Genomic DNA, 25,455 nt, shown 5'->3' on the forward strand with positions numbered 1-25,455 from the left:
CAACACAATCTTCTGGGCTCCTTCAAAGGGCTTGTGCCATTTCTCCAGCTCAGCCCTCTGTAGCACTTTGACAGTGGTTCGTTCCATTTCACTGCTGCTACTGTTCTTCCTGACCATCTCATGGCCCTGACATCTCTAATACACTGGGATCTTCAACTTCAACTAGGCTTCACCAATAGCTTCTCATGCTATTCCTTTGTCCCAGAGTGGCATTGAACTCAGTGACCTGCTTGGCTTTATCTACTAGAGTTAAAGGTGTATACCAGAATGCCTGGATCTTAATTTGGCTCTCTTCATGGTGTCAAGCATCAACTAATTTGAATGATTCCTTCAGTGCTGTGCCATCAATTGTAACTCAGCCTGTACCTTTACCAATAGCCTTTCATGGCTGGTCACAGTGCCAAGCCATAGGATTCAGCTCTTAATAAAAATTATGCCATATATTTTTTTTTATTTTCCCCTTCTCAGCTTGATTCTTTTCATTAGAATATTCTACATAAGGGAGGACTTTAGTAACCACACTACAGAATTTATACCAGGATATTTTGAGACTTCCTTTATCAAAGCAATTAATCTATGTCTCTTCACTTTAGCCCTAGGCAGACTCTAGAGACAATGGAAAAGAGCAGCCATGCTCTTCAAAATACCACAGAAAGAGTCTGTATACCAAATTCTGAAATTCTTCTCCATTGAAACCTCTTGGGCACAGTTCAAACCACTCTCAGCTCCAAAGTCTTCCATATTCCTAATCGGGTAGCCTATTAAGCCCCATTTGAAGGATTCTACTGCTTTCCAAAACCAAAGTCCCCAAATCCACATACTTCTAAACAAAAGAGTGGTCAGGTCTATCACACTAATGTAGACATCATGTCCAAGGCAATTCCTATAAGGACAGCATTTAATTGGGGCTGTCTTACAGGTCCAGAGATTCAAACCATTAGCATCAAGGCCTGAGCATGTGTGACCGGAGGAGCTGAGAATTCCACCTGTTGTTCTGAAGGTATCTAACAGAAGGCTGACTTCAAAGCAGCTAGGACTAGGGTAATAAAACCCATCTCCACAGTGACACACAAACTCCAATAAGTCCACACCTCCTGATGATGCTACTCCCTGGGCCAAGTATATACAAGCCAGCACATACACATACACATACACATACACACACACACACAAACACATATACATATACATACACACACAGTATTTTGCCATCTTCATTTAAACTGTAGTTGTTGATCTTCCATTTTTAAAATTATTTTATTTATTTATTCCAAATATTGCCACAGCCAGTCCCCTTTGTCTCTGAGAAGGCAGCCCGCAGCCCCCAGAGTCCTCTCCTCTGGGGCATCAAATCTCTGCAGGATTAGGCTCATCCTCTCCCACAGAGGACAGACCTGGAAGCCCTTTGATATACATATGCTGGAGGCCTGAGACCAGCCCTTTCATGCTCATTGGTTGTTGGCAATATATGTACTCATTGATAAGTGGATATTAGCCCAACATTTGAGAATATCCATGATACACCCCACAGACACAAAGAAGTTTTTTTTTTTTTTTAAAGGAAGGCCCAAGTGAGAATGTTTGAATTCCACTTAGAAGGGGGTACAAAATAGTCATGGGAGGCAGACAGAGGGAGGGGCCTGGGTGGGCAAGGGGAGAGCGAGAGGAATAATAGGGCAGAATCAGGTATGGGGAGAGCCAGGAGGGAATCCCAGAGAGCCAGGAGAACAAATGGAAATATGCAGCTACAGGGTTCATGGATAGAGGCATTATTTAGAAAGCCCCAGAAACTGGCTGACAGAGGCTCCCAGGAGTTAATAATGTTGGTGACCTTAGAGAAATGCCCAACAGTTGGGATATGGAAACCTGAAGAGACCACCTCCAGTCACCAGAGAGGATCCCCAGTGGAGGGATGGCCACACCAACCCACCTACAAAACATTTGAAACAAAATCGGTCATGACCAAAAAAAAAAAAAAAAAAAAAAAAAAAGCAGAGAATGAAGTAATGACGAGCCCATCATGAAACACAAGCCATGGGAAGCATCAATCCCACACTGTTCAAGAGCCTAGCACAGCAGTTCTCCGAGAGGCTCTACTCAGCAGCTGACTGAGAGAGATGCAAAAACCCAGACAAAGATAGGAGAGTAGTCAGGGACCCCTAAGGAAATGTTGGAGGAAGGATGAATGGGAACTCTCAGAAAATGAGTCACTGACCTTGCTTTTATTATCAATCAACTCTCATATTGTGTTGAGGGACTGGGGAGGGAAGAGAGGGGAAGGGAAAGGAAGGGAGAGGATAGGAGAGGAGAGGAAGCAAAGAGAAGGGCAGAGAAATGAAATACAAAACAATATGGATATAGAAGAAGAAATGGCACCAGAGGGAAAATAAAAAGTAATAAAGGGTATGTATATGATAAAATTAGATGTTTCACATAAATGGATGTATTATAATAATATCCCTTTGTGTGTCTTATATATGCTAACAAAATCATCGAATCATTAATGTACTTGTGCTGTCATATTGCTGGTTAGAAACAAATCTTGCTTCTTCTATTTGATAGATCTGAGCATTTAAAAAAGTTTAGCATCTTTTCCATGATTATGAGAAAAACCATGGTTGAATCAGTTCACCCATGATTAGTCAATTACTTGTGTTTGCCCCCATAAAAAATAAGATAACTCTCCAATTACAATGTGTTTACATCAGCTTTTAGAGTATTCTAAGAAATAATCAGTAACAAAAGTTATGATATATATAGCAGTGTATTAGTTTTCAATGAAGCATATATGAAATTTTAGCTATGTATTGTACCTTAGCAACATAAGACATTGTTTGAAATTAACATGGTTGTGAAATTGTTGATATCTGCTGTTTATAATGAAAGAATACATCTATACTCTGTGTACTTAATGAATTAATGAATCCTGGTTATTTGAATCATGTCTGGATTCATAATTACAGAAACAAAATTTAGCAATGGGATGAAAAGTACAAAATAGATACACTGCTATAATATTAATTTAATTATATCATGCTTTGCCTGATTATGAATTGTGCCATCTTCATTTATGATGAGAACTACTAAATCTCTTAAATGCAAACAAATTGGAAAGTGGAATGGGATAAAGAAGGCATTCTAGAGATGAGCAATGATATATTGAGGCACATTGGATGCATAATAAAGGAGGTTGCTATATAGAGATGATAACTGGAGAATAGATGTAAGCTGTATCACAAGCATGCTAGCTCCAATTCTTGGTGAAATATAAATGAAGTAGCTGGAAGATCAGCAAAGACATGCTCAACAGCTCTTGCTTCCTTGGGCATTCCCACCAGATGCATTGCAGATACATATATTTTAGAATTCTGAAAAGAAGCTAAATTCAGAATAGCAACACAATTTCGTTTCAGTTCACTTAAGTAATCACGAGTCTGCTTCCACAGAAAGAGCTGTATAAAAAAACATATTTGGCTCCAGGCACTTAGAAAGTTGATTAAACCAAGGAGTTCTTTCATATCCCGGCCTGCATATTTTTAGGTTTTAATCCTTAAATCAATCACTTAATACTTTTGGTTCTTCCATTTATAAATAAGTGTTATTACACATCTCCATTTATCAATAAAACTATTAATGTTCAGGATTAATACATGGTTAGCACATCTTAAACTATAATTTTAGTGAAAAATCAACTAAATATAAATAATCATAAGATTTCTTTGTTCAGACCCCATTAGCCCTTTTTTATGATGATAAGTGTTATAAAAATAATGCTTATCATTTAAGCATTCACATCATGCATCTAGAATGTAAATCCAAAAACCAAAGGAAAGTTATGGACCTTTTATTATTTTTAAGTCTGAACATATACTGCCGAGAATACTGAGGGTTTCTGGACTTGAAGCAACACATAAAAAAGACAGTCAGTATGCATTTGAATTGCTGCTATAGATTCAGCATCACTGTTTTTTTTTTTTTAATTCCACAGTTTAATTGTTTTTCAAGATTGAATAAAACATGCAATTATCATATGCAAATGAAAGTGAAGGAACCAGAGGTATAGAGGAGACTAAAATAAATGGAAAAGGGGAGTAGATAAAAATCTCTAAACTTGCCTGAACAACTTTTAATCGTGACATTAACATCCTGTGTCTTTTTTAGGTTTTGCAAAGCAACTAAAATAAATGACTGCTCATTAATGGTATGCCTAAAATAAATATGTGTTGGACAAAATGAGGGCACACATAAACTTAAGAACAGTTCACAATACATAAAGTAGAAACGAAAGGCAGGGGTTGAAGGGAGTCAATTGCAGTTCCACAGAATATTTTGCTTAGTTTAAATGAGTTCTGGAAAACTAAAACATGTTTGAGAGTTCTGCCATAGCCCAAAGTGAATACTTAAATACTGTTTACTTACCCAGACCGTGAAGATGATAAAATATATACCACAGGCTTTAAGATCAAATGGTTTCTTCTTCAAACATTAAAGCCTTCAGTGATGGGCAATGCTGTTTGCTTTCTGAAAATTGGAGGGTAAATGAATCAGACAGTTAATGGAACCTAAGTTCTCCAGAGGTTCCTACTCCCTGAGATATTACAATCGGAGATGACAAGTGGAATTCTACTCCCAGAAATGATTAAAATGGACTAATTTAACTGATTGTTCTTCAGACTTTGTAGGAATGCTTTTGTACAAAATTACATCAAGAAAAAAATTAAAAACAAAAAACATTCACAAGATTATATGGTATCCTTTTGGAAAATCTTCTCTGTCAACAAAAAAATCCAGATTTGACACCTGGTCAACATTGAGCTGTAGGATCAATATCAAATTAACTTTACTCATAAATAAGTGATTATTTATTTACTCACAGCTATACTTATAACCTTGTAATTAAACTTTACTCCCAGGTGGCATAGCTACCCAAATTATAGTATGACAATGAGCAGAGTCAGACATCTTATCATGCCACAGTGGAGTATTGACATTTATGGCCTAGAATTCTCAAGTCAATACTGTTTATACATTCTTACTTCACCTTTCTCTCTAGTGTAGGTTAAGGATTTAATGACCTCCTTAAGAGATTTTTGATAATTTCAACTCTCCAAATGAGTATTCTTAAAAATGATTATTCATATAGATTTCCAAATCTATTCAAACTGCTTAATATTTATTAATGTTGAGTTACAGCAAAGACCCTTTTTTCTTATTTGCATAAAGCTGTTTCAAAAGTAGCAAATATTGTTAATCCCTAGTTCATATTGCACAACGACACAAGACTTACATGTCCTTGAAATGTTTAAGCCTTCCTTTACCAAGCAAGTTCTTATCATCCTTGAAGACTCAATTAGTCACATGTTAACTATATACAACAAAAATTGATTTAAAACTCAAGAAGTAAAAATAAGAATTTAAAGGTGTTTTCATGTTTAAGGAACTTGATTTTAGTCTAATATTTTATAATGTATTTTTCTTTTACTAGTAGATACATTCAAATGATTAGTTAATAAAAATGTGAACAATTTTCTCCCCCCCCAAGTCCATTCTAATTTAAAATAAAAACCTTATAATTATTGAAAGGGTATGAGGAAAATGAATATTTATTAGATCATTTGGCACAATGGAACTGAAGATTTGATAGAACAATTAAAGAACTAATTCAAAGAAAAAGTAAGAATTTTTTCAGACTGCAAATATTTACAGACTTATGACAGTGGTCCAACATGTGTTTTTCATTACTTTACTTTCACAAGATACAAAAGCCATATTTATTATAGAAACATGACCTTGAGTTTTGAATTTCTATTGCTTCTTAAGTTGCTAATGAGAGATGTGTTTTATTTCAGTACTGACCAGTAGCAGGAGCAGATCCACAAAAGCCGCATATAGAACATGCTAAACCATGAAGACTCCTGTGGAGCTAAAGCATAAGGCACATCTGGTGATCAAAATGCATGCCATTCTCTATGTTTGATCTTGAATTTATCAGAACATAAACACTTGTAGGAAGAAGCGTCTTCATGGTAATGAAAAGATAGTAATGAAAAACACATGACATTTACATATCTCCATGTTTCAACACCAAGAACACGCTACATGCAGTAACTCTAGGTATCAAATAAAATGTCTAAGAAACACATACAATATAGACTGGTAGCACATTTCACCAATAACGTTCAATAAGAGTTTGTTTTACAGGAACAATGGCCTCCCCTCCCACTGATGCCAGATAAGACCATCCTCTGCTACATAAGCAGCTGGAGCCATACATCTTTCCATGTGTATTCTTTGGTTGGTGTTTTAGTCCCTGGGAACTCTGGATGCTTCAGCTCAGGAAAATGCTACACTGGTGAAGACAGAGTGGTTGGGTGGATGGGGAGAAGCAGGGGAGAGGGGGTAGTATATGGGGCTTTCAGAGGGGAAACCAGGAATTTTGATAATATTGGAAATTAAAATAGGTAAAATAACCAATAAAAATTGAAGAATTTTTTTTATTTTTTTTTATTTTATGGGGCTATAGGTATGGGTAATTTTGGAATGATGATAAGGCTAACTGTACAATGATATGTTAAGTAAGTTCTCAGAATCCTCCAAAGTATGAGAAAGTAGCCACACCTTTTATTCCTAATGTCCTTTATTGGCTTATAATAAGAGGCCATCTCATATGTCCTTGTTACATTTCTTTGGTATACTTCTATAAAGAAAATGTAGGGTATCTTATGTAAAGGACACTAACTCCCATTATACCAAGCTCAGCAGTATGGCATCTCTTTAAACATGAGACATTGTAGAGGGTTTTGAAGGACATAATTGCATTAGAAGTTAGAGCTGCACCATGGAAAATCGGGAGGATTATAAACATTGAGTCTGTAACAGGAACCACAGAGATTCTATAAAGGGGAGAGCATGCATGGAGTAGGAAGAAATTAGGATAAACTGGATGTCCTTAATCATTGAGTTCATTCTTTGGGACATTTGAAATATCTAATTATGTTTGGAGGATTTTGAGAACCTACTTAATCTCAGAAAACCACATTCCCTATATAGCAAATTCTTACATTAAGCCAAATTGAAGATTAAGTAAATGCAACTCAGCATAGCAATACAAATATTAGATATCCCCAAATAAACTTTTATTTTAATCTGGTTTGATTCTTTCAGTCAGCTTATATCAATGCAAATTTTCATATGGCTTTAAGCCACTGACTTTTTTTTTAATATTATAAAATGGATGATTCAGTCACTGAGGCAAGCCAAAATAATTTGTAAATTGGTTAGGGAATCTTAGTCAAGAAAAATACTTAAAAGGATAAATTATTGGAATTGCAGCCTGGTCAAAGGATCCAGGAGCTACTCAAGAATATGAGAAATGGGGAAGATTTGGAGGCAAAGTAGAAGGAGAATGTAAATCACTGTAACACCATAATCCTTGGCAACAAGGATCAAAAGCACAGGAGGCAACAATCCAAGATTATGCAGGTAGCTGTTGAGCAGTATTCTTGCAAAAATATTTTTATGTAAAGTGTTTTGTTTATACAAAGTTGTGAATCATATCAACGCTTTGTGGCTGATGAAGTAGGTATAGGAGACGCCATCCTTTTTAACTTCCTGTTAGTGTGTCATTTAGGGAAAAGGATCTTTCACAAGCAATGGTGTTTACAATTTGACAGCTCTCATATGTCTAAACAATACTACATAAGAATAGTGCCTGACTTATGTGATACATTCCTTGTATTTCCTATCATATTTGTATTGAAGTTATTAATAAATGTGAGTGTAAACTCCATGGTTTTACTGATTTTTATATAGAACTTGAATAATGATTCTGTCAACAATCTCTAAGCTTTTATATCTAAAACAGAGAGCATTCATATTAGTGTACATATAAGCCTATTTTAATACATATGTGAATATAATAAAAGTGCCTAGGGATGAACAATTTCTCAGATTAATTTTAGATGTCAAAACTCATCAACCATTATTCAACAAGTTATTATCATTACTATAATCATTATTTTAATAATCATTATTGCCACCAAATAAAAGCATGGTTTCAGTTACTTCAGTTTTTTTTTAGATAACACACAGTTTATCTGGACTCTAAACACTGACAACAAAAAAACAATCACCAACAGTTTTTTTTTTTTAAATGCATCTTTGGCATATGTAACCTCAATGGTATCTCAGTGTCTATGTTATACTTTATTGTTTCCAGTAATTCTTATAAGATTGCTTAGTATGTTTGGCTCACCACTTGGCAAGTAGTTCCTAAAGTCATTCCATTCCCCGTAAATGAATGGAAATACTAAGCACACAGAATACATGTTCAGTCTGTTTGTTGTGTACTTTGTATTACTAATCTTAAAAGTATACCATTTCTCCACTTAAAATTCAGTAAAAATTGTTTTACACAGAAGGCAGTTTGATATCATGCCCATTTAATACATGGAAGGAGCGTGTTCTCTCCCGTGGTCTGTTAGATTCCCAGAGAAGGACTGGTGGTCAGTCACAGTATCAGACATGATTTTGCTCCTTTAGAATGCATGCATATGGAGAGATTCAAGGCTTCGATCCATCTATGGAAGTGAAAATGTACCAGTTGTTTTATTTGTCTTCACAGACTAAGATATACTTGTAGCTATATCCAGGAACTGAGGAAATCCTCACCCTTATCTCCACAGGAGAAGATTCCCATGAAATCGTATTTTCTGATCTGACAGTGCCATAGCATTTGAAGACACATCACAAGAGCTACATAGAACCAAGCCACTAAAAACACTATGGGGATGAAGAAGAGATGCACAAAGCTTCACATCTATCTAAGAAGCTTTGGCAGTAGGTGGTTGGTGGGAGAATGTGGCTAAGGTAGCTTCAGGGAATTACCCTCTGTTAGGATGCTCAGACTCCAGTAGATGACTCCCCTAAGCCTTTGCACATAAAGAAATCCCTGAGAGGGCTCAGTGGGCTGTAAAAGACAACACAAAGTTGGTAGGGAAGCTGGCAAAGAGTCTAGGAGGAATTTGAGGAGAAATGGGGGACTGATATGATCAACATACATTGTACACGTCTGTAAAATTCCAGAAGAATAAATTTTAAAATTAAAATTGCTTTATTTAAAAGAAAGAAATATTTATCAGTTGAACACAAAAAATACTTCAGAAATATGAGTGAATCTTACAAAGAAAGAAGTTTCTTCTTTTCTCCAGAAACTTAATAAAGGTGGCAAAATGCCAAGTGTCAATTCTGAGGGGTGTTTGCCTAAGGTTAAAATACATGATTGGAAGTATTATGTTCACCAAAACATTTAGAAAAGTGAACCAAATCTCATATTATGTGGCACTACCACACAACCTTTCCTGCAAAATTCATTTTCAGCTTCTATAGATAGATGCTTATTTTCCACGACATAGGCCACTTTACTTCTGGCTAGTTATGCCATTTTCTGAATTAACTGTTCTGAATAGTTGTCTTTTCCTTGATTGGCACAGAAATAAGAGGATAAAGTTATCAGTCAATAGACTAAATGGCACAAATTTAGCTATTACTTCTCATTAGCAAAACAAACTAACTTTTCTTGGTATTAAATTCTTTACAAAAGTACACATTTAATTTACCAATACTTCTCTTGGTTCTATGCAGTGCTAACAATTGCTAATCACACATAGTAAAACTCCAGTATCCTAAATGCTAGACATAACTAAATATACAGTGTTTCTCTTATGTTGTCATTAATCATTCAGGATATCAAAGGTATCTAACACAATGATTACATAATACCCACACCCCCCCCACACACACACAGACATACACATATCACAATGTAAAAACATTTATTTTTTAATTAATTAATTACACTCCAGATTTCATTCCCCTCCTGGTCCACTCTCTGAGTGTTCCATATCACATACCTCCTCCCCTACCTCCTGTCTCAAAGAGGATGTCATAACCCCATCCCCCACCACCTACCCACAGGACACCAGACCTTTAAATTCCCTGGGGCCTCTAGTCTCTTGAGGGCCCAGGGAATGCACCTAACTCTTGAGAGTTAGGTGCATCTTCTCTGACTGAACCTAGACCTGGCAGTCCTCTGCAGTATATGTGTTGGGGGCCTCATATCAGCTACTCTAAGCTGCCTGTTTGTTGCTCTAGTGTCTGAGAGATCTCAGGTCCTCCTACAGTGTCACCCTCCACAGCTTCTTCTATCTTTCCCCTAATTCAACCACAGCGTTCACCAGCTTCTGTCCATTGGATGGGTACAAATATCTGCTTGCTTGGGTCTTTTGAAGAACAGTCATGGTAGGTTCCTTTTGTTAGCACACCATAGCCTCAGCAATAGTGTCAGGTCTTGGGGCCTCTTCTTAAGCTGGATTGTGCTTTGGGCCTGTCACCAATCTGCCTTTTCCTCAGGGTCCTCTCAATTTCTAGTCCTGCAGTTCTTTCAGACAGGAACAATTATGGGTCAGAATTTTGACTGTAAGATAGCAACATCATATTCCTCACTTGATGCCCTGTCTTTCTACTGGAGGTGGGCTCTACAAGTTCCTAGGGCATGTCATCTAAGGTCCTTTCCCTTTGAATCCTGAAAGTCTCTCACCTCCCACGTCTCTGAGACATTCTGGTGAGTACCCAACCTCGTGCTTCCCAAGGTTGCCTGTTTCCATTCTTTCTGCTGGCCCTCAGGCTTTCAATCCTTTTCACCCACCCAATACCAGATCATGTTCCCCTTTTCCACCCACCTGTCTACTTTCTCTCCCAGGTCCCACTTCCCCTCACCCCTTGTGATTGCTTTCTTCTCCCACCCAAGTGGGGCTGAGGTATTTAGAATGATAAGAAATTGGGTTTATTTTATGAATTCTAAAATATAAATAAGTAGGCAAATATATGAATTATGATAACTATAGGTCTAAAAAATTTGGGGAAAAGTAATATACAAGGGTAAAATTTTGATATTGTTGTCTTCCTTAATGTCCAGATACTAATATTTTTTCTTATGGAAGCCCTTTCTTTTTATTTTTTATTAGATACATTCTTTATTTACATTTCTAATAATTTCCCCTTTCCTTGTCCCCCTTCTGAAGTCCCATAAGCCCTCTTACCTCCCCCTGTTTCCCAATCAACCCCTCCCGCTACCCTGTCCTGATAATCCCCTATACTGCTACACTGAGCCTTTCTAGGACCAGGGTCCACTCCTTCCTTCTTCTTGGGCATCATTTGATATATGACTTGTGTTTTTGGTATTCTGAGCTTCTCAGCTAATATCCACTTCTCAGTGACTGTATGCCATGTGTGTTCCCATCTTTTGTGATTGGGTTATGCCACTTAGGATATTTTTCAGCTCCAACCATTTGCTAAGAATTTCATGAATTCATTGTTTTTAATAGTTGAGTAGTACTCCATTGTATAAATATACCACATTTCCTGTATCCATTCCTCCATTAAGGGACATCTGGGTTCTTTCCAGCTTCTGGCTATTAAAAATGGGGCTTCTATGAACATAGTGGAACATGTGTCCGTATTACATGCTGGGGAATCCTCTGGGTACATTCCCAGGAGTGGTATCACAGGGTCCTCCAGTAGTATCATGGCCAGTTTTCTGAAGAACCACCAGACTGATTTCCAGAGTGCTTGTACCAGCTTGCAATCAAAGTCCAAGTGGATCAAGGACTTCCACATAAAGCCAGACACACTGAAACAAATAAAAACAAAACTAGGGAAGAATCTTGATCACATTGGCACAGGAGAATATTTCCTGAACAGAACACTAATAGCTAAGCCCTAAGTTCAAGAATTGACAAATGGGATCTCATAAAATTACAAAGTTTCTGTAGGCAAAGGACACTGTCAATAGGACAAAATGGCAATCAACAAATTGGGAAAAATATCTTTAGCAACCCTGCATCCAACAGACGGCTAATAGCTAATATATCCAAAAATTCAAGAAGTTAAGAATGGGGTACAGAGCTAAACAAAGAATTTTCACCTGAGGAATATTGAATGGCTGAGAAGCACCTAAAGAATTGTTCAATATCCTCAGTCATCACAGAAATGCAAATCAAAACAACACTGGGATTTCACCTCACACCAGTCAGAATGGCTAAGATCAAAAACTTAGGAGAAAACAGGTGCTGGTGAGGATGTGGAGAAGGAGGAACACTCCTCAGATACTAAATTAATAAAAGCAAATATTATACTGTAATTCTTATACTCTTTGGTATGCTACGGAATCTTAATAAATATTTATATTAGGAAGTGACAAAGTGACAAAGTCATTGGATGCAGCATATTAACTGAACTTTGGAGCTTTAGTGACAGAGCTAACATATTATGTAACTGTAAAATCTGGAAGTATAATATCAACATGCTTTCTCAGCAATATCTGCATTAGCATTTACATGGAGCAGCATTTTTAAACAAGCATCCATGTTGAAGTAATATGGTAGATTAGTATAAAACAATTTGTTAAGCTATAATTTGACACATTTTAATATGATTCCTAAACCGCATACAAAAACTTGCTAAAAATAGATTCAATCTATTTTTATACTAACTCTAATTCCAACTAAATTTTCTACTTGTCACTCTAAGAACATTCCCTCAAAGCTCATTTCTCATACAGCCAGGCAAATTTATATATATATATATATATATATATATATATATATATATATATATATATATATACTTATGTATAATATTTCTTCCAAATGTAGGTATAAGAAATTTTTGAAAATTCATGTTAATGAGTAAGGGTATTATTCAAAATTAGAGACATTTGATAATGAGCATAAGGTGATTTGTAGAAAACTAAAGTAGTGGTTTGTCCTTCATTTTTATTTTATAATTTTACCTTTATAGGTAAAATGAAGGTTTAAATTTTCTTCATGTTAAATATCTTCCTCATTTGTTCTAGACTAAAAGGCACAGAGACAGTATCCAAATGAACAAAACCAGAAATGAAAAGGGACTCATAACAACAGAAACTAAGGAAATAAAAAAAAAAAAAAAGATCAGATCCTACTACAAAAGCCTATACTCAAGATAACCTGAAAATCTATATGATATGGATGATTTTCTAGACAGATAACATGTACCAAATTTAAATCAACATAAGGTAAACTATCTAAGAAGTCCCAGAATCCTCAAGGAAATAGAATTAGTCATTAAAATTCTTTCAACATACAAAATCCCAAGGCCAGATGTTTTTATTTTAGAATTCTTCCAGAGGCTCCAAAAAGAACTAATATCAATACTCCGAAAACTATTCCATGAAATAGAAACAGAAGGAACACTACCTAATTCATTCTACGAAGCCACAGTCACTCTGATAGCTAAACCACACAAAGACCCAATTAAAAAAAGAAGACTTCATACCAATTTCACTTATGAATATTGATATAAAAATAATCAATAATTGGCACAGGGAAAATTTTCTTGAACAGAATACCAATAGCTCAGGCTCTAAATCAATAATTAACCAATGGGACCTCATGAAACTGAAAAGCTTCTGTAAGGCAAAGGGCACTGTAAATAGGACAAAATGGCAGCATACAGATAGAGAAAATATCTTCACTAATTCTACATTCAACAGAGAGATGAACAGTATCAACTAACCAGAACCCCTCAGAATTTCCAGAGACTAAGCCACCCACCAAAGAGCTTGCATGGGTCAAGTATGTGGTCTCTGGCATTAAGGTAGCATGGAACTGCCTTGTTTGGCCTCATTGGAAGAGGATGTGCCTAATCCTATAGAGTCTTGACCCTAGGGAAGAGGAATCTTGGGGGTGGTAAGGTAGGATTGGATGAGTTGGTGAGGGGCTAGAGAGTGGTTAAAGGGCATGGATGGGTGAGCAACCTCTCACATGCAAAAATTCTTAATGCATAATGGGGATAGAGACCAATAAATGCTTTTTAGTAAAAGAAGAATTAAGTGTCTTTTGGAATGTCATTGGTGGGTTACTAATATCTTTGTGGATGACTTGTACACATATGACACTTTGACTTTGTCCTTTTCCATTTGTATCCCTTTGATCTCCTTTAGTTGTCTTATTACTATATACAGAACTGCAAGTACTGCATTGAATAGATAGGGGAGAGTGGACTATACCAACTCTTGAACTTTTCTTCCTACACCTCTTCTCATAGATTTTTTATTATTTTACAATTTTATTTTCCATGTCTATAAAGTTGAATTTGTTGTTTTCACCAATGATGGAGAATATATTGAACATTTGTGTTATTATTCTTTGAGCAATATTAAAGATAGTCAGTACAAGTAAAGAGTAGTAAAATTTATTTTATTGATAACCAGAGCAGAGATATTGCCCACAAGAGCCACCTGACCTTTACTAAATTGTAAAATTAGTAAGAAATGAGTTTCCATTATTGAGCCCTTAGGAATTTTACTTAAGCAATGCACAGACTATGAGATATACAATGAAGACAGGAGTACATGCATACAAGTATCCTGATGATAGAATAAACTTTTTGAAAATAATAAAAGTAAATGAAATATTACCATTATTTTAATATTTGGAGAGTTAGAATTCTCTTCATATTATAAAATGACTTTCAATTAAAGGGCTTCATCCACCAACACTAAAACCCGAACATGAATAGCTTACGTTCAGCAATGAGGTCAGTTAGGAGTAAGAGAAACTAAAAGAAAACAGAGCGCTTAAATGTAAGAAACTCAATATGATTCTTAAGGCTGTAATATTAAAATCCCAGTTCAAGTCAATGTTTCTAATTTTGTATTTGTAAACGGAAGTCATCAAATATGACAACCTACTGCCATTATTATTGAATAAGAACTTGATAGTAAAACTCGAATGATGAAGACACCAAGTGCTTTTTGTCCTAGCACAGAAAGAACACAGGCTGATACCAAACTGGAAGCTTCAATTCTACTATGTTGATTTTATATTATAGTGGTTGGATGTCCCATTGATGCTACCAGGACAAAAAAGTATCAACAGTCTTTCTCGGCTGTGAATCCAGTGTTCTATACTGACCAGTCAAGGTATGCTTACTGGTACAATAATGGCACTAATACTATATGAGAAACATTCTGTTCTCTAATTAATTTTACGCTCAGTCCTCAAGAGAGAACCCATTCTTGGTCTCATTATATGGACTAACAACCTGTGGTCATATGTGCTAATGGAGATCCTATAATTATTATCTGTTAAATGGACATAAAAATATACTACTCCATACATTTTGGGTGCATATACATTAACCCATTTCTTAACCCTCATCGACAAGTTTCTCTTTTAAGGAAGTTGTGATTAATACAAAGAAACAAAACTGAACAAAATAACAAAAAATATGGGATTATAGTGTGTCAACCTCTAATTGGGATATTTTTTTCTAAACCACTATTTCCAAAATTTAGGGAACATCATTAAAAAAAGTAAACAGAAAATTATAAGTCCCAGAGGGATTATGTTGGCAGGAAAAGAATACTTGCCAGACATAAAAAATATACATGTGAATTCACAACTACTGAGACTGCACAGGCAAGATTTACGTAGAATGGAGCCAAAGTTCCAGCAAGGCTTGAGGTAAGGGACCCTAAAGTCCCATCCTATCAGTGAACTACTGAAAATAGTGAATGGTCTGTAAATGGTAATGCATTTTCTTCAAGAAAGTGGAATTTGAGAGACCATCCATTTTCTAGTGTATAGACCCACACATATGGTTTCTTTTACCTTATTTTTATTTCCATTGAAAGCTGTGATAATGAATATCTCCATTTTCTCTGTGCTAATAATATAGTGTGTGACTTAGGCCCAAACACATTATTACTTAGGTTTCATTGAATATTGTGGATTGTTTTGGTGAACTTGGAATACCATTCTTTATGATCTAAGAAATTTTGTAAAAGCAGAATTTACAAAGCCACTTACTGCATCAGAACTAATGTCATTACCACTGTGATAATACTATGTTGCCTGGAAGTTGGAAACTAATTCACATTTCTGTTCTTTGTACATCTATATCCAACTCTTTTAAAAATGTGAATATTTGCTTTGTTTTTATGTTTGGTGTGTTATTGGAGTAGGGTTAATCACATGTTCAGTTCATTGGTATTATCTATAGGCACAAAGAAAACAGAACATTAAGTTTAATATTGAAGCAGTTAACCACAAAATTATTATTTTAAGGTCTGAGATCACCATTTCCAGATAATTTAAAATGTTTGTAGACAAAATAAATATACAGTTTTGGAGACTTTTTGACTCTTTATTTCATTCACAGGACCAAGTTTTATTGTTTAGTTCTGGAAAAATTGTGTACACCACCATAATTTTTGAAGTTAAAAACTAAGACACTATTAATTTGCTATCTCATTTTCCCCCAGGAACTGAAATGCCCTCCAAAGATGTTATTCTTCACTTCTCTTTATTATTTCATCTGCTATGCAGAGATGCCAAGTGCTCAATAAGGGGAAAATTCAGAACTCAAGGCTTTTTTCTTTTTGTTTTCCTACCAACAATCCAGCAAAAATACTGGCTAAAATTGTGGCCTACTATACCACAACACTACACTTATTTTTGAAACAAATTCTTGAAGTATAAAACTTGGAATCAAGTGGAATAATTTTTATTATAAGATTTCTTTTCAGGTAGCCTGAGGGTAGAAAGAAAATGGATCGTGAGTTTCAGAATGTTGGTGATTTAATGTACCATCTGGTTGAAACACAAACATGAAACCCTAATCTTTAGAAAAAGCTATTTAATTGCTGTGATGCAGGTGTCTAGCAATGTCCTTCTTGTTATTTAAGTTTCATGAGGGCATAAATGCAATATTTTGTAGGTTATAATCATATTCACAAATTTCAAATTAATGGACTAAATTATATGCAAACTAAACTCAATTTTAAATTAAAAGAGGTTGGGTTGTTAGGAAAAAATAAAGTATTCTAAGACCATAAATTGGGAGCTATATAAAACTTTTTTGCAAACTTTATGAGTTAGCTGGAGTAAGATACTTTCTATGGATACTAGTTTCCTAATTTATAAAATGTGGATTCTAATCTCCAGTTTCTAAGGAAGCTTTGAGTACTAAGTATGGCCTTAGCTCAGTTTCTGCACTCTAATATGTGGTTGACCAGGTCTGAGTTTTCTGCTGGATTTCATAGCTTCCATGGAAAATATAACACTCATTTTCTTCTGTTGATCTGCTCAAGACTGTAATCCTTCTGTGTTCTTCTGTGTTCTGTGTTCTTAAGAATCTTTATATATTACAAATAACAGCTTTCTTTAAATTACATATAGTTTAACTGGCTCCTCCCCCACCCTCTCCTTTTTACTTTCTGAAGAAAAAAGGGGAGGTGTTAAATAGATGTTTTTCTCTCTTGCTAAATCCCAAGAGTGTTTTAAAAATAGCACTTGTGTTTTTGAAGAAACAAACTTTTCTCAATAAATGCTAACCCCATATACTTGAGAGATATTAGCCCCAAAGACATATTAGTTAAGCTTCTTGGAGAAAAGAAAAAGTACATTTTTAGCCTCAGGAAAAAAAGTACATTCTTTGGAATGGATTAATTTATTCATCTGTAATTTAAGTTTATAGTGCATGTGCAGTGATGAAGAGAGTTTTGTATAAGCTCACATACAGCTTATTTTAGATTTATTTTACCATCAAATTCATTACTATTTGTTACATAGGTAATGAGACAGATATTACGATAAAGTTATTAATTTTACTTCATTGGGGATACTGCAGGAATAGAGAAGTTAGTGTGTGTGTGAGAAACAAAAGTATTTTAGAAGCACATTCTCTGCAGTCACTGATAAGTGGATATTAGCCCAGAAGCTCTGAATACCCAAGACACAATTCGCATATCAAAAGATTCCCAAAAAGAAAGAAAGAAAGGTCCCTGGTCCTGGAAAGTCTTGATGCAGCATTGTAGGCAATTACTAGAACAGAGAAGTGGGAGGGGGTTGATTAGGGAATGGACAGAGGGAAGAGGGCTTATGGGACTTATGGGGAGGGGGGAACCAGGTATATATATATATATATATATATATATATATATATATATATATATATATATATATATGTGTGTGTATATATATATATATGTATATATATATATATGTATGTATGTATGTATAAACAAATCCAAATTAGTGTATAACTAAATGGAAATTAAAGGTGGTCTCTTCAAAACAAAAAAAAAAAAAAAGAAGAAGAAGCCCATTCTCCTATTTGGCAATATGTTCACAAGTGTATGAACATAACTATATTACTCACACTTGGAATTAAATATTTAATATGTTTTAATCCTTTTTATTAGATATTTTATTTATATTTCAAATGTTATCCCCTTTCTGGTTTCCCCTCTGCAAACCCCCTATGCCATCCCTCCTCCCCCTGCTTCTATGAGGGTGCTCCCCCACCCATCCATTCCCACCTCACCACCCTGGCATTCCCCTACAATGTTTTTATTGCATTAAGTAATTTTCTTAAGGATGATAACGGAACATCTTTTCATTGAAACAAACTCCAAACTTGACTTTACCTAATTTTTAAGCTAAACAAAGATGCCAATTAATTTGAGGATATTAAAATTATGAGAAAAATATGAGGAACAATAATACGAACCAACTAGTACCCCCAGAGCTTCCAGAGACTAAACAACCAACCAAAGAGTACACATGGAGGGACCCATGGCTCCAGATGCATATGTAGCAGAGGATGGACTCATCAAAGGGAGGAAAGGACTTTGGTCGTGAGAAGGCTCAGTGCCATAATATAGGAGAATGCCAGGACAGTGAAGCTGGAGTGGGTGGGTTGGTGAGCATGGGGAGGGGGATGGGATGGGGGTTTTCAGAGGGGAAACCAGGAAAGGGGATAATATTTGAAATGTAAATAAATAAAATATCTAATAAAAAAAGAACAGCATTGCATTCTGGATAAAATTATATCTTAGTCTCATTCACATTTAACAGTGTTCTATTTGATTTTTAAAGGACTGATATTCTTAACCAACTTAAATATTCAATGTTATTATTAAATGTATTTCTTAAAAGTGAGTGAATTATTTGACTCTTAGGAATATTTATTTATTAGCATGGGTTGGGTTGATATTTCCCACATTTATGTAGCCCTTTCAGAAGAGATTGTAGCTCCACAGAGGAGGGCTGTTATCACAAGGCTCACCTTAGCACTAGAAAAGACATTGTTTATTAACTTCATTTAATTTTAATTAAAAATTTAGATAAAATTACCTTGAAACTGTCAGTTCTAATTAATAAAAAATTATTTTTGCATAGTTATAGGTTTCTAATTGTTTGCTAGAAGATAGACAGATCTATGCTAGGAGTCAAACATACAAGGTAATATTTACCTTTAAAACCAGTGAAGACAGATGTATATGATAAATGTGATGACTATGTATGGATTCACCTATCTCAGAAAATAGATCCTTTTGGAGGGCAACCTTAAGGCAAAATCATGATTCCTAGGACAGTAATGTTCCACTACTGATCATTTCTTTCCTTTATCGTGTATTTTAATCAGAGAAAAAGAAGGAATGATCAGTCAGACTTAAGAATCTAATTAGAAATATGGAGCCTCAGAACTTTACTTAACCTGGGACACCTTAATTATCAAATAAAATAATTTCACAGACATAAATTTCCTTTCTGCATTCTTTTTAGCAATATTAAGCATGTAAAGGGGATATTAATTTTATAAAATATAAAAATTATATAAGCAGATGTTAATGTTTTATTGATAAGTTGATTCAATTACATTCTTTTTGTTATTTTCTATATTCTTTGTTTAGATTCCAAATGATTTCCCCTTTCCCTCTTCCCCCATCCCCAGAAGTCCCATAAGCCCTCTTAACTTAAATCAATCAACCCCCTCCCATTTCTCTGTACTGGTAATCCCCTACATTGCTGCATCAAGCCTTTCCAGGAACAGGGCCTTCTCCTTCCTTCTTGGGCATCATTTGACATGTGAATTGTGTCTTGGGTATTCAGAGCTTCTGGGCTAATATCCACTTCTCAGTGACTACATTCCATGTGTGTTCTTTTGTGATTGGGTTACCTTACTTAGGATGATATTATCCAGTTACAACAATTTGCCTGAGAATTTCATGAATTCATTGTTTTTAATTGCTGAGTAGTACTCCATTACGTAAATATGCCATGTTTTCTGTATCTATTTCTCCACTGAGGGACCTCTGGGTTCTTACCAGCTTCCAGTACATAAATAAGGCTGCTATGGAGGAGCCTTCCGGTCTCTGCCTCTGGATTGGGAACAGCCTGGGACACAGCACCCCATCTCTAGACAGTGCAAGAGACCAGTTGTGCATCCAGAGGCCGGCTAGGAAGAGGCAACTTGTACTGGTGAGCCTGGCCCTGCAGAGCAGAGGATCCAGTCCAGAGGCCTCTGGAAAGAGTCTTCCTGTCTCTGTCTCTGGATCAGGAACAGCTTTGGCCACAGCACCCCATCCCCAAGCAGTACAGGAAGCCAGCTATACACCCAGAGGCCAGCTAGGAAGAGGCAACTTGCACTGGTTAGTCCAGCATTGACAACAAGACCAACTAATACCAGTGAGAACTAGATGGCAAAAGGCAAATGTAGGAAAGTTACTAACAGAAATCAAGGCAATATGGCAGCATCTGAACTCAATTCTCCATTAACAGCATGTCCTGGATACCCCAACACATGAAGGACATAAATAAATCTCTTAAATTCAGGAGAAAATGTATCAAAAGTTAGAAGACCTTAAAAGGGAAACACAAAAATCATTGAAAGAAATTCAGGAGAATACGGGCCATAAGATAGAAGCCAATAAGGAGGAAATGCAACAAATCACTTAAAGAAATACAGGAGAACTTTTATCAACAGGCTGAGGTCATGAAAGAGGAAACACAAAAATCTCTTAAAGAATTACAGGAAAACACAAACAAGCAAGTGAAGGAGCTAAGCAAAACCATCCTGGATCTAAAAACAGAAGTAGAGACAACTAAGGAATTGCAAAGGGAGACAACTTTGGAGATAGCTGGGAAGAAATCAGGGGCCATATATGCAAATATCAACAACAGAATACAAGAGATAGAAGAAAGAATCTCAGATGCTGAAAATACCATAGAAACCAAGGACTCAACAGTAAAAGAAAATGCAAAATGCAAAAAGCTTGCAACCCAAAACATCCAGGAAATCCAGGACATAATGAGAAGACCAAACCTAAGGATTAGAGTCATAGATGAGAGTGAAGATTTACAACTTAAAGGGCCAGCAAACAACTTCAATAAAATTATGGAAGAAAAATTTACTAACCTAAAGAGAGAGAGATGCCTATGAATATACAAGAAGCCTACAGAACTCCAAATAGACTGGAACAGAACAGAAATACTTCATGTCACATAATAATCAAAACCCCTAATGTACTAAAACAAAGAAAGATTATTAAAGGCAGTAAGAGAAAAAGGCCACGTAACATATAAAGAAAGATCTATCAGAATCTCACCAGACTTTTCACCAGAGACTATCAAAGCTAGAAGATCCTGGGCAGATCCCATGCAGACTCTAAGAGATCACAAATGCCAGACAAAACTACTATACCCAGCAAAACTCTCAATCACCATAGATGGAGAATCCAAGATATTCCATGACAAAACCAAGTTCCACAAACCCAGCCCTACAAAAGATAAAAGGAGGAAAACACCAATACAAGGGGGGAAAGTACCCTGGAAAAGGCAAGATAGTAACCTTCTTTCATCAAACCCAAAAGAAGATAACCAATCAAATATAAATAATAACATCAAAAATGACAGTAAGTAATAATCACTATTACTTAATATCTCTTAACATCAATTGACTCAATTCCCCAATAAAAAGACATAGACTAACAGACTGGATACAAAAACATGATCCTACATCTTGCTACATACGGGAAACACATCTCAGTGTCAAAGACAAAATCTACCTTAGAGTAAAAGGCTGGAAGATAATTTTATAAGCAAATGGTCTCAGGAAACAAGCCGGAGTAGCCATTCTAATATCAGATAAAAGTGACTTTCAACCTAAAGTCATCAAAAGAGTCACTGTGGAACACTTCTTGCTGGTCAAAGGAAAAATACACCAAGAAGAACTCTCAATCCTGAACATCTATGCTCCAAATGCAAGGGCACCCTCATTCATAAAAGAAACTTTACTAAAGCTCAAAGCACACATTGCACCTAACACAACAATTGTGGGTGACTTCAGCATTGCACTTTCCTCAAAAGACTGATCAGGAAAACAGAAACTAAACAGGGAAACATTGAAATTAACTGAAGCTTTGGACGAATTAGATTTAACAAATATATATAGAACATTTCTTCCCAAAGCAAAAGAATATAACTTTTTCTCAGCACCTCATGGTACCTTCTCCAAAATCGGTCATATAATTGGTCACAAGACAGACCTCAACAAATATAAGAAGATCAAAATAATCCGATGCCTCCTATCAGATAACTATGGGGTAAAAGTGGTCTTCAACAGCAAAAGAAAAAACCAACAGACAGCCCACATACACATGGAAACTGAACAAAACTCTACTCAGTGATACCTTGGTCAAGACAGAAATAAAGAAAGAAATCAAAGACTTTTTAGAATTTAATGAAAATGAAGACAGAGCATTCCCAAATCTATGGGACACAATGAAAGCAGTGCTAAGAGGAAAACTCATAGCCCTAAGTGCCTCCAAAAATAAAATGGAGAGAGCATACATTAGCAGCTTAATGACACACCTGAAAGCCCTGGAACAAAAAGAAGCTAATTCACCAAGAAGGAGTAGAAGGCAGGAAATCATCAAACTCAGGGCTGAAATCAAGTAGAAACAAAGAGAACCATAGAAAGAATCAACAAAACCAGGAGCTGGTTCTTTGAGAAAATCAACAAGATAGATAAAATCTTAGCCAGACTAACCAAAGGGCACAGAGACAATTTCCAGATTAACAACATTAGAAATGAAAAGGGAGGAGATCGGCGGCGGCGGCGGCAGCAGCGGCAGCAGTGGCTGCTCCAGCTGAAGGGCCATCAGCAGTGGAACCAAGGCGTCACAGGGACCAGTTAGGCCCTGCGCCCATGACCACTGACCTTCGCTGACCAGCCGGGCAGCAAGCAGCTGCAGTTGTGCGGCGCCTTTCCTGCACGGAGGCCACTTCAGAACTCGGCCTCCCACCAGTCAGGAGAGGAGCATCCATCTTGGTTCCGTACTCCAGGAATCGGACAGACTGAGGTACACAAACATAATCCGAGGCCAACACCGCGGTGGTCTGAGCCCGACGGGCGTTGGCCTGCACCCAGGCCTTGGGCGGGTCGGGGGGGCCATCGGGGTGCCAACCCAACCAGGAGGTTTTTTGCCCAGGCCTGCGAGCTCGACGCCGCCATTTTGCCTGCAGGACGACAGAGAGCTCAGGCGGGCAGACCTGTAACAGGCATAGCCTAAGGCTAACAAAGCGGGGGTCCAGGCCCCAAAAGGCACAGGACTGACCCCAAGAACTGGGCGGCTTGGTGGGCCATCTGTGAGTCAACCCGCCCAGGTGATTGTTAGCAAAGCAGACTCTCCCGGCGCTTTCAGGGAGCGCGGGTGCGCACGCCCGCCATCCTAGTCACCTGGCAAACCCAATTAACAGTCATAGCCCTAGGGGAACTTTGCTCGGACCTTGGCCTCCCAGGCTTTTGCCTGGACTCAGGGACTGGGCGGCCAGGCTAACCTTGTGTGCGACAGCCCGGTTGGCAAATCGGCTGCCCAGCGGAGTGAGCGGAACACAGGGGAGGTCACAGTAGCATACACCTTCGGCACTCCCTGGGAGTGCACACAGGCTCCATCTGCTCCACAGACACAATCTGGGGCAAGGCCTCAGGCAGAAGCCCTTAGCTCTACTCTCTCCGCTTCAGGATCCAGATCAGTCTGGGCAGCAGCATTACATCTCCAAGTCCTGCAAGTGGCTAGCTGGGCTTCCGGGCGGCCAGCTGGGAGAAGTCAGTGTGCTCCAGTGAATCCAGCGGGCCCCAGCGGGAGCCTTCAGGTGCCTGCTTTGGGATCGGAACAGCCTGGGCAGCAGCACACTGTCTACAAGCAGTGCAGGAGGTAAGCTGTGCACCAGAGGCCAACTGGGAAGAGGCAGCTTGCACTGGTGAGTCCAGCACTGACAAGATAAACTAACACCAGTGAGATCTAGATGGCAAAAGGCAAATGCAGGAACGTCACTAACAGAAATCAAGGCAATATGGCAACATCTGAACCCAATTCTCCTCTACCAACATGTCCTGGATACCCCATCACACCAGTAAAACAAGATTTGGATTTAAAATCACTGGTCATGATGCTGGTACAAGAACACATGAAGGTCATACATAAAGAAATTCAGGAGAAAATGGAGCAAAAGTTAGAAGCCCTTGCAAGGGAAACACAAAAATCATTGAAAGAAATCCAGGAGAATACAAAAGCCAACAAGGAGGAAATGCAAAAAACACTTAAAGAAATACAGGAGAACTTTGCTCAACAGGTTGAGGTCATGAAAGACGAAACACAAAAATCTCTTAAAGAAATACAAGAGAACTTTGGTCAACAGGCTGAGCTCATGAAAGAGGAAACACAAAAATCTCTTAAAGAATTACAGGAAAACACAAACATGCAAGTGAAGGAGCTAAGCAAAACCATCCAGGATCTAAAATCAGAAGTAGAAACAACTAAGAAAACTCAAAGGGAGACAACTTTGGAGATAGAAAGCCTTGGGAAGAAATCAGGGGACAGAGATACAAATATCAACAACAGAATACAAGAGATAGAAGAAAGAATCTCAGATGCTGAAGATTCCATAGAAACCATGGACTCAACAGTTAAAGAAAATGCAAAATGCAAAAAGCTTGTAACCCAAAATATCCAGGAAATCCAGGACACAATGAGAAGACCAAACCTAAGGATTATAGGCATAGATGAGAGTGAAGATTTACAACTTAAAGGGCCAGCAAATATCTTCAATAAAATTATGGAAGAAAACTTCCCTAACCTAAAGAGAGAGATGCCCATGAATATACAAGAAGCCTACAGAACTCCAAACAGACTGGACCAGAACAGAAATACTTCCCGTCACATAATAATCAAAACACCAAATGTTCTAAACAAAGAAAGAATACTAAAGGCAGTAAGAGAAAAAGGCCAAGTAACATATAAAGGAAGACCTATCAGAATCACAGCAGACTTTTCACCTGAGACTATGAAGGCTAGAAGGTCCTGGGCAGATCTCATGCAGACTCTAAGAGAACACAAATGCCAACCAAAACTACTATATCCAGCAAAACTCTCAATCACCATAGATGGAGAAACTAAGATATTTCATGACAAAACCAAGTTTACCCAATATCTATCCACAAACCCGGCCCTAAAAAGGATAATAGGAGGACAACACCAATACAAGGAGGGAAACTTCACCCTGG

Source organism: Apodemus sylvaticus, chromosome 16 (genome assembly GCF_947179515.1).
Source record: "Apodemus sylvaticus chromosome 16, mApoSyl1.1, whole genome shotgun sequence".
NCBI lineage: Eukaryota > Metazoa > Chordata > Mammalia > Rodentia > Muridae > Apodemus > Apodemus sylvaticus.